General features: G+C 38.1%; 1 pseudogene; it reads right to left on the bottom strand.

The window, feature by feature from the left end:
- Positions 1 to 6,874: 6,874 nt before the first annotated feature.
- On the bottom strand, positions 6,875 to 7,246 carry LOC149817735 (glutamyl-tRNA reductase 1, chloroplastic pseudogene; annotated as a pseudogene).
- Between the last annotated feature and the right edge of the window lie 1,248 nt (positions 7,247 to 8,494).

Raw genomic sequence — 8,494 nt, 5'->3', positions numbered from 1 at the left:
CTCTTTGATTTGATTTCTACTGTAAATCGTTACTCTCTTATTTGATTTCTACTGTAAATCGCTACTCTCTTGTCTGATTTTTATTGTAAATCGTTACTCTACTCAGTTTGACGTTTCCATCATTATCTCTTTTGTAAATCGTTATTCTTTGTCTACTCAGTTCGACGCTTTCACCCTGATATCATGATGAACATTAGGTAGAATGCTGTTTTTTCTGATAGTTCAACTATTTCTTACGAACAAACAACGACAAAGGGTGCCCCAACGATAATAGACGACGACGACAGCAAAATGTGCTTCGACGGTAGTAGACGACGACAAAGGGTGCTCTAACGACAATAAACAGCGATAAAGGGTGCTCCGACCACAACAGATGACAACAAAGGGTGAATTGTCAGTCGAAGCTCCTGTTACAGCAGATGATGCATCGTTAAAGGGTGATCTGAAATGTTTAGGGTGACATATTGTGAGAAACTCCTGTTAAAGCAGAGGAGTTTACTCCTTAAGGCGAAAATAATGATGATTTTAACCCTTTTATGGCAGGAAAACATTTTTGTTATTTTCTCAAAAATCATTTTATGACGCTAATGATGAGAAATGGTACTTAAGTCTTTGCAAACGCACCAGACTTTGATGCTAAGTGATGCCGACACACACAAGAAAATGAGCCTCACGTGATTACGTACATGACGCTCATTCACACACACCTGCGTGTTCTTGGGGAGGACATATAACCTGCTTCGGTCACCCAAGCCCAAAATAATGAGAAAAGGGATGGGACTAGAAGGACTCCCCCTCCTTTATTTTTCTTCTTTTTCTTCTTCTCTTTTTTTTTCCCTCTTTCTTTTTTTTCTTTTCCTTCTTTCTTCTTCCTCATTTTTCCTCGTGACTGACGGCCAAAGAAGGGAAAATAATGAGAGATAGAATAAGGGAGTGACAGATTGCCGCTGGTAGCCTGCATCGGTGACCGACGAACAACGGCCGGAGGTGGCTCGACTGGATCCCGTGCAACCAAAAAATCAGAGGGGAGAGAGACGAATGTGGGGGTTCTCATGAACATGAGAGAGAGACGTGATTGTCGGTGGTAGCATGGGTGGTAGCGTGCGCACGGTCGGCAGGGCGGGTCCATCGTAGAGCAACCAACGGAGGGGCGAACGGTCCGACGTAAAGGGAAAACACGAGAGATGGAAGAGAGACAGTGGTCGAAAAACAGAGGTTCGACGACCTCGTGCAACCCAACAGGAGGTGGCGGTGGAGGCCGACAGGGTGCGAAGCGACAGAGGAGGTGGTGGTCGGGCGTCAGGTTCAGGTGAACAAGAGAGAGGAGGGGGGGGAGGTTCATGAAGGAGGGTGTATGGGTGAGAAGAGAGAGTATAAGGAGAGAGGAGAGAGGAGAGAGAATCGTGGAAAGGGGGAGAGAGAGAGAGGGGGGGGGTGCCTTGTGACAGCTCCTCATTGGCTGAGGGGTCCATTGCTTAGGAAAAACCCTTTTTCCCTTCCTCTTTCTCATAAATTTCCACAACCATTTTCTTGCGTATTATGTTCTTTGTCTCCTTTCTTTCCTTCATAAATGACCCTTTGGTAGGTCGTTTGGATCTCGATTCAAACCTTGCATACATATCTGACCTGCTTTAGATTAAATGAGTTTTTTAGATTTTTGGTAGAGTTGAATCTCGTACAGATCAATCTTCTGAAGTCTATATTGCTCCATCTCCAATTTAGACCAGGTATCTCGGGTCTGGTCTGTTTCAACCAGCATATAACTTGAAATTGATGAATTTGGGTACTTACCTAAAAAAATGAATTTTAAATATTTAAAAATTCTCAATTATTACAGTGTGACTTATACAGGCCAAGATTAGGCTTTGAGTGTTGTGAAAACCTATGGAAGAATCAAGATGTTATGTGAAAAGAAATTCTGCTGACTAAGGTGCTATCCCCAAACTCAAAGTTTATGAATCAATCTGTTTTACCAATGGCAGTCAAGTCCATGCTTGCCCACCAAATTAAAGAATTCTTGCCTGTGGCAAATGGCCATCCATATTCTCAGTTTTGTCAATAATAAAAAACAAAACTAAGTTTTTGATATTGCTAAAAATATACCTAAATTTTTGTTCGGTTAATCAAGAACACACTTCAGTCAATTTAACCGGTTATCATTAACCAAGTTGAGTTATTAAAATAAAGTTACTGATTTAGCCTCAAAATATACCTAACTTTTAGTAAGGCAACTTTCATGAAGGTTAACCCTAGGTTTTTTGATGATCCATGAAAAAGTTTAATTGCGTTAAAAATTATTATCGAAAATGTGTATTTTTTTTATTATCGAGCAAAATTTATCTTTGTTTTTGTTTCTAAAAGAATATGTTGCCGGCCATTTGAACTGTTCAAAATATCATGATTTTTTCATTTTTTTCCAAAGATGCAACGTTATCAAACCAATTAAATCGTTATCTCTAGACAAACTTGTCTATTTTTTACATTTTCATCTTTTTTTCTACATATTTTCTTAAATTTTAACTTATTTATTTCTTCATTTTTTTGCTGATAAAAATACATGATTTTTTTTCCAATTTCTTAGGAGACTCGATTTTAAACTCTTTACTATGGTGACAAATATTACAACGTTCTTTAAAGATACTAGGAATTTTGTAATCATTAAGGGTGTATTTGATACATTGAAAAAAAAAACCACCTTTCGTCCACAAAGACCCAAGGGGTTTGGCATAGTGGGATGGGGGCCTACACGGTTTGAGTTTGGGTTTTGATTTGTTTTTTAAATGGCATAAATGTTTTGTTATGGCTTTAGGTTTTTTGTGGTTTTTTAAATAGCATTAGACATGACATGAATATTTAATTATATATTTATGTTTTTTTAATCAACATTAAATAAGATTCCATAAAAGCATGCTTGATTTTGGTTAGAATTTTAAGTTTTTTTTAATTAGCATATCTACAAGTGATATTTGTTAGGATTTTGAGCATTTGACTTGGTTTTTTTACTCTAAATTTGTGCCCACCTTAGTTTAGATTCCTGGCTCAGCCACGGATTGATCTCCATGCATTTGGCAAGAACGTGTTAGTCGAGGGAGACCCACATCACCTAAATAGCTCATGGACTCGGTTCTGTCTTCCATACTTCCTAAACATATCCTGGACCTATTAGAATTCCCACTAATATCTGCAAATTTTCAATGTAAAATTTATAAAAAAAAAACACAAGGATCAAACTTTGTTATCAACATTAGGACAGGATAATGTATGTTTTCCTCGTGGGTAATTCCCTCTAGTGATTTTTTTTTTTTAATTGTTTGCACATCTTGCATTCAGATGTGATATACATGTTTGCTTTGGGGTATGTTTGGTGGCTCATCCAAGATTTGACAGAACTACCCAACATTACAGTTAGAAAACATGTTTTGTGGGTTCTGTAACAATTACTCTATGTCAACTTTAGTTTGGAGATAAGAAGTGCTCCCATTGAAAACATATGGATAATGAGTTGGATAACTTTGTTATGGATCCACCCAACCATACGAGTGTTTTAACTTGTTTATTATAGATTTTAACTTCGGATATGGATCTCGAATTGGATCTAAAAACTAAAAATTATTTAAAATTTAAGTAATTTAAGAAAAAATAATAATTGATATTTTTTAATATATAAATACTTTAATCGGTGTCATATTAAATCTAGTTATGAAAGTTTATCAAAAGTTATGGATTTTAGCCACAAATATAGATATCAAACTAGATCCAAGTACAAAAAAAAAATAAATTTTGGAAAATTTGAGAAAAAAATAAGAATTCATAATCTTTTTATATATAAATGTAAAAACCATAAATAAATCATAAAACCCTAAAATATAAGAATAATAAACCATAAATAAATAAAAAAATCAAAGAAAAAACCCTAATCAATGACAATGGATGAAGAAACCCTACTCAATAAAAAAATATCCTAATTATTTAAAACAAAATCCTAAGAAGATCAAATAAAAATCAAGGCCCTAATCAAAGAAAATCAAAGAAAAAACCTTAAGCATTGAAGATCAAAGAAAAACATTAATTATTTAAAAAACCTAAGAAGTTAAAAAAAAATCAAAGCCCTAATTAAAGAAAATCAAAGAAAAAATCAAAACCCTAATAAAAGAAAATCAAAGAAAAAAACAAAACCCTAATAAAAGAAAATCAAAGAAAAAAAACCCTAAAAAAAAGAAGAGCAGAGTGAAGAAGGGGGAGAAACATAGAGAGAGAAAGAGGGAGGACCGAAGAAGGTGAAGAAAGAAGAAAAGGGGAGAGAGAGAGTGCTCACTGCCGTCCCCTGCATAAGAGAGAGAGAGGAACGAAGAAAAGGAAAGAGAGAGAGAGAGAGAGAGCTCACTGCTTGCCGCTGCGTGCACAGGAGAAAGAGAGAGGGAGGGGGAGAATGAGATGATCGGGGAGACCACCTCCGTCTGATATTTTTTTTAAGTATGTTTGCCGTCTTGTTCTCTGTGTAATAGGGAGGATGGAACGGTAAAACATTTGTATGTTTGGCAAAATGGGCGAGCTTGAATGACCAACTTTAGGCGACTAGGCTCTGTTTGACAGCCTTACAGTGTCCTGATATGTTTGACCGGGACCAGTCTATGCAAAATCTAAGTTTATAAGTACATATCAAACACTTAGATTGACCAACCCGATCCAGGATGCCGTTCATTTTCATCAAGAACTTATCTGATTTGTAAGAGCAAAATTTTCTAAATCGGTAACATCCAATGTTGGGAAGCCAAACTGTGTTTGTTGTCCATTGTTGTGATGGCAATATGGGATAGCCATCCATTGTCGAGACGGCAAAAGGTTTTTTTTTCCATCCCATGTTGGGACAATAATATAACTTTGTTGTTCATTTTGTTGGACATAAGAATAAGTCTTGAGAGGAGTGTCCTAATCTTACCGAACCTCCTCATGTGAACAAGACTCTTGTTGAGAATGAACCTTATCTCCTCTTTGGGATAAGCCCTAGAGCCTGATAATAAAAAAAAATCCCCCTTTAAGTGATGGCCTTAAAGAGAATGCTTACCCTAATCTTACCATCACTCTGCCCTATGATTTTCTATATCGATTTGGTAGTTTGATCATATTTTTTAGTTTTTTACATTCATTTTTATTATTTTTGCATAAATACTTATACACGTGATTTTATTACATATTGCAGAGAGTTCGAAGCTTGAATCCAAATCTCCTCATATTGAAAAGCTTCGAGTTAAGAAGGTCGAAACCTGCTTATGCTTTACCTTCTCATAGAAAATGATGGGTGAGACTTAAAAAACGAAATCAAACTTAATGCATATTTATTTCATGGTAAAGTTTTTGTTAACAATTACAAAACAATTACCAAGGGGGGGAAGGGGGGCAGGCTTGTCTGGCAAGAGAGGTTAGTGCACGTCACCCTTGTGTTGGGACGTTGCAAGTTCGAATCCCAATGGTATATAGTTGTATAACTGGTAGGGGTCTGCCTAACCCAAGCTTTCTCTGTCGAAGAAAGAAAAATTACAAAATGTACAAGTTTAACTCTATTGCTTCCATTCTTTTGCACCATATTCACCCTACGTGAGCGTGAAAGAGATACTTCAAACTATATACTTTGTTAAGGCAAAATGTTATCTGTTTATATTAGATCAAGTTCAAAATTACTGATATGTTTAAATTAGAGCAAGTTCAAAAATACATAGCAGAATCTCTCTCTCTCTCTCTCTCTCTCTCTCTCTTTCTCTCTCTCTCTCTCTCTCTCTCTCTCTCTCTCTCTCTGTGTGTGTGTGTGTGCTGCATGCCTCAAGATTCCTTCCTATGCGCAAGCAGAAACTCGTTCATCAAGCGCCTAGTGAGTCCTGTTAGTCCAACCTTGTGAAAAATGGATTTCAGAAAAGAGATCTCAAGCCTAGAGGCACGTTCTTAAGATCGCTATCTTTAGAACTTCAATCGCCCCACTCCGGGAAGTCCGAAGAAGCGAAAAGGGGTTTGTTGCGACTGAGTTCCCAGGATACAACTAGGCTTGAACCTCAAGAGAGTCACTGCTTCGCAAGGACAGATGATCTCTACCACACTTCTACTCAGCAAGCCAAATCGAGAAGAAGGAAGACGAAGATTGGAGAGTCAGAAAATTCTTGTGTTCTCAAAAGACGAAAATAGAAGATATTTATAGACTTTTAGAGAGGCCAAAACGTTTTGCGATAAATGAGATTAATGATCATAAATCCGACGGTTTGAAAATAGGACGAAAAGGTACCTGAACGGTCACCCACCTTCGACTGTCAATCAAAGGCCTTCAAAACCGTCCAACAGTCACAATGCAACATTAACTCGATATACATGCAAAATGGGCATTTGCACCTCGCACCGCTGCAAAGTGCGCCATCAAAATGCCACATTGCGCACACGCGCGTGCATGCGCGCAAACATCGCGTTCGTTGTTGCACGATGCACAGCAACGTCCGCAAGCCACCCAAAGACACAAGGCTTACTAAAGTAAAGAATAGAGAACAAAGCTTGTATTTAAACCTCTAGAAAAAAGGATTTCTCTTAGATATGGGACTAAACCTTTTAAAGCACTTTTGGTAGAAAGAAATCACCAATTTTAAAACTTTCCTAACAAGTCCATCGGTCGCTTCCTTGAGCATATCAGTGAGATCATGCCCCATATCCTAAAAGAATGCCTGCAGCTCAGAAACTCGGATGGCTTCCACGCGATCCCTCGCAACAGAAACAGATTCTAAAGAATCTTTCCACACCTCAAACAACCTTCATCCCTCCAACACGATGTCCTCAGCTTTATAGGCATAGCGCAAGATGTTTGTCAATGCTATCATCGAGATCATTGATGTTGTATACTTTAGCAGAGTCGAGCTCCGAGACATGCACCCACGTTCCTAGGGACGTCCTCTGATAAATAAAAAAATAGCCTCATGCCTCGGGTTTGTGGGCCGGCTGGGGGAAGGCTCTCTACATCTGCTTTAAGAAACAAAAGTCGGTTTGATTCCGATACCGCTCCGCTCGTAAGTATTATCACGTCTGCATTAGCTGCCGATGAAACTGCTTCCTCCAAGGGCCTGTAGATTATCTCAACGCCCTCCTCCTTGATCTCGTTGATGATGGCAGAAACCCCTTCTTTGCTTCTGTCCACCACCACTATCCGTTTGCAACCCATTGCAGCCAGAAACTTGATGATCAGCCTTCCTGTGTCGCCTGCACCGATCACCAGCATCCTTGCAAAGTATAAGGATCGGAGGACTTGAAGAGATGCTGGAGTACCAACTCAACAGCAGCTAAGCTGTGAGTAATGGCTGCGGCCGTCATGCTATGTTCATCGATCACCCGCTCCACTGACTTCCCTGTCTCTGCCACGCCCTTGAACAACCCACCAACGATATTCCCCAAACCCTCGATGGATTTCCTGATCTTGATAACCCGACCAAGGAGCTCGCCTCCTATCATGAGAGAGACTATCCCTGCTGCTTTTACGAATAGATGTTGTGTCTATTGGATTCAAAATCCATCGAAAACTAAAATATGATCGAATACATGTTCTTCCTGAATCATTGAAATAAAAAACAGAATACAACCAAAAGTGAAAGCGATACCTGAATCCATAGTGCTCCGATTGATCGTTGACAGGTATAATCTTTCAGAACCTGTATATTTGGCCTCTTTCCTTTCTCTAAACCTAATAAGAAGAACTGAATCTCTTTCTGATTTATGGGGAATCTGAAGAGGAGGGCTTATATATAAGGTTTAGGGATCATAACCTAATGTATCTAAGAGTTTATCTTCAACTCTATCCATTACAGAGTTGGAGCAGGTCTCTCTACATAGTGTATCATACCATATGAAATACCATAGAGCCCATCCTGATTGGATCACTTGAACCGGACCTGAACCTATGACAACTTTACAATGTGTGGTTCAGCGTATATAGGCCCACGCGATTTTCTAACAATCTTTCACTTAAACCACATACATAACCTTATAATCACACATTGTAACCTTACGAGCTCAAAAATATTGTCTTATCAATTGATATCTCTACCGATCCGGTCCATTGATTATGTCAACATAGAACCAAAGCGATTTTCATTATAAATAACGTAATTGGACCCATCGATGATCACGTATATTGACACAACCAAATGACATGGATCAAGTACGGATGTGAAGCATAAAAATTACATGCAATGTTATCAAACATGCCTATTTTTAACTGGTCGTTCCTGAAAACTTTAATGAGATCACAACATAATGAGTACATAATGAAACTAAAATTTTAACTTTATACCAAAGTGGTAAAATGAACTTTATTATATTATAAAATGTTCAAATACAAACTCTCACTAAACCAGCATATCATAAAATAATAAAACACCCATATGAGCAGTATGCTCGTGAAAGACCTTGGGTGGCAAACCCTTGGTAAGCAGATCTGCAATCATGGAGTTTGTGCCAATATGTTCTATTG

This window comes from Nuphar pumila, chromosome 13, assembly GCF_984573655.1.
Source record: "Nuphar pumila chromosome 13, dmNupPumi1.hap1.1, whole genome shotgun sequence".
NCBI classification, from domain to species: Eukaryota; Viridiplantae; Streptophyta; class Magnoliopsida; order Nymphaeales; family Nymphaeaceae; genus Nuphar; species Nuphar pumila.
The sequence above is the reverse complement of the archived record's forward strand: the minus strand, read 5'-3'. Positions and strand labels throughout refer to the sequence as shown.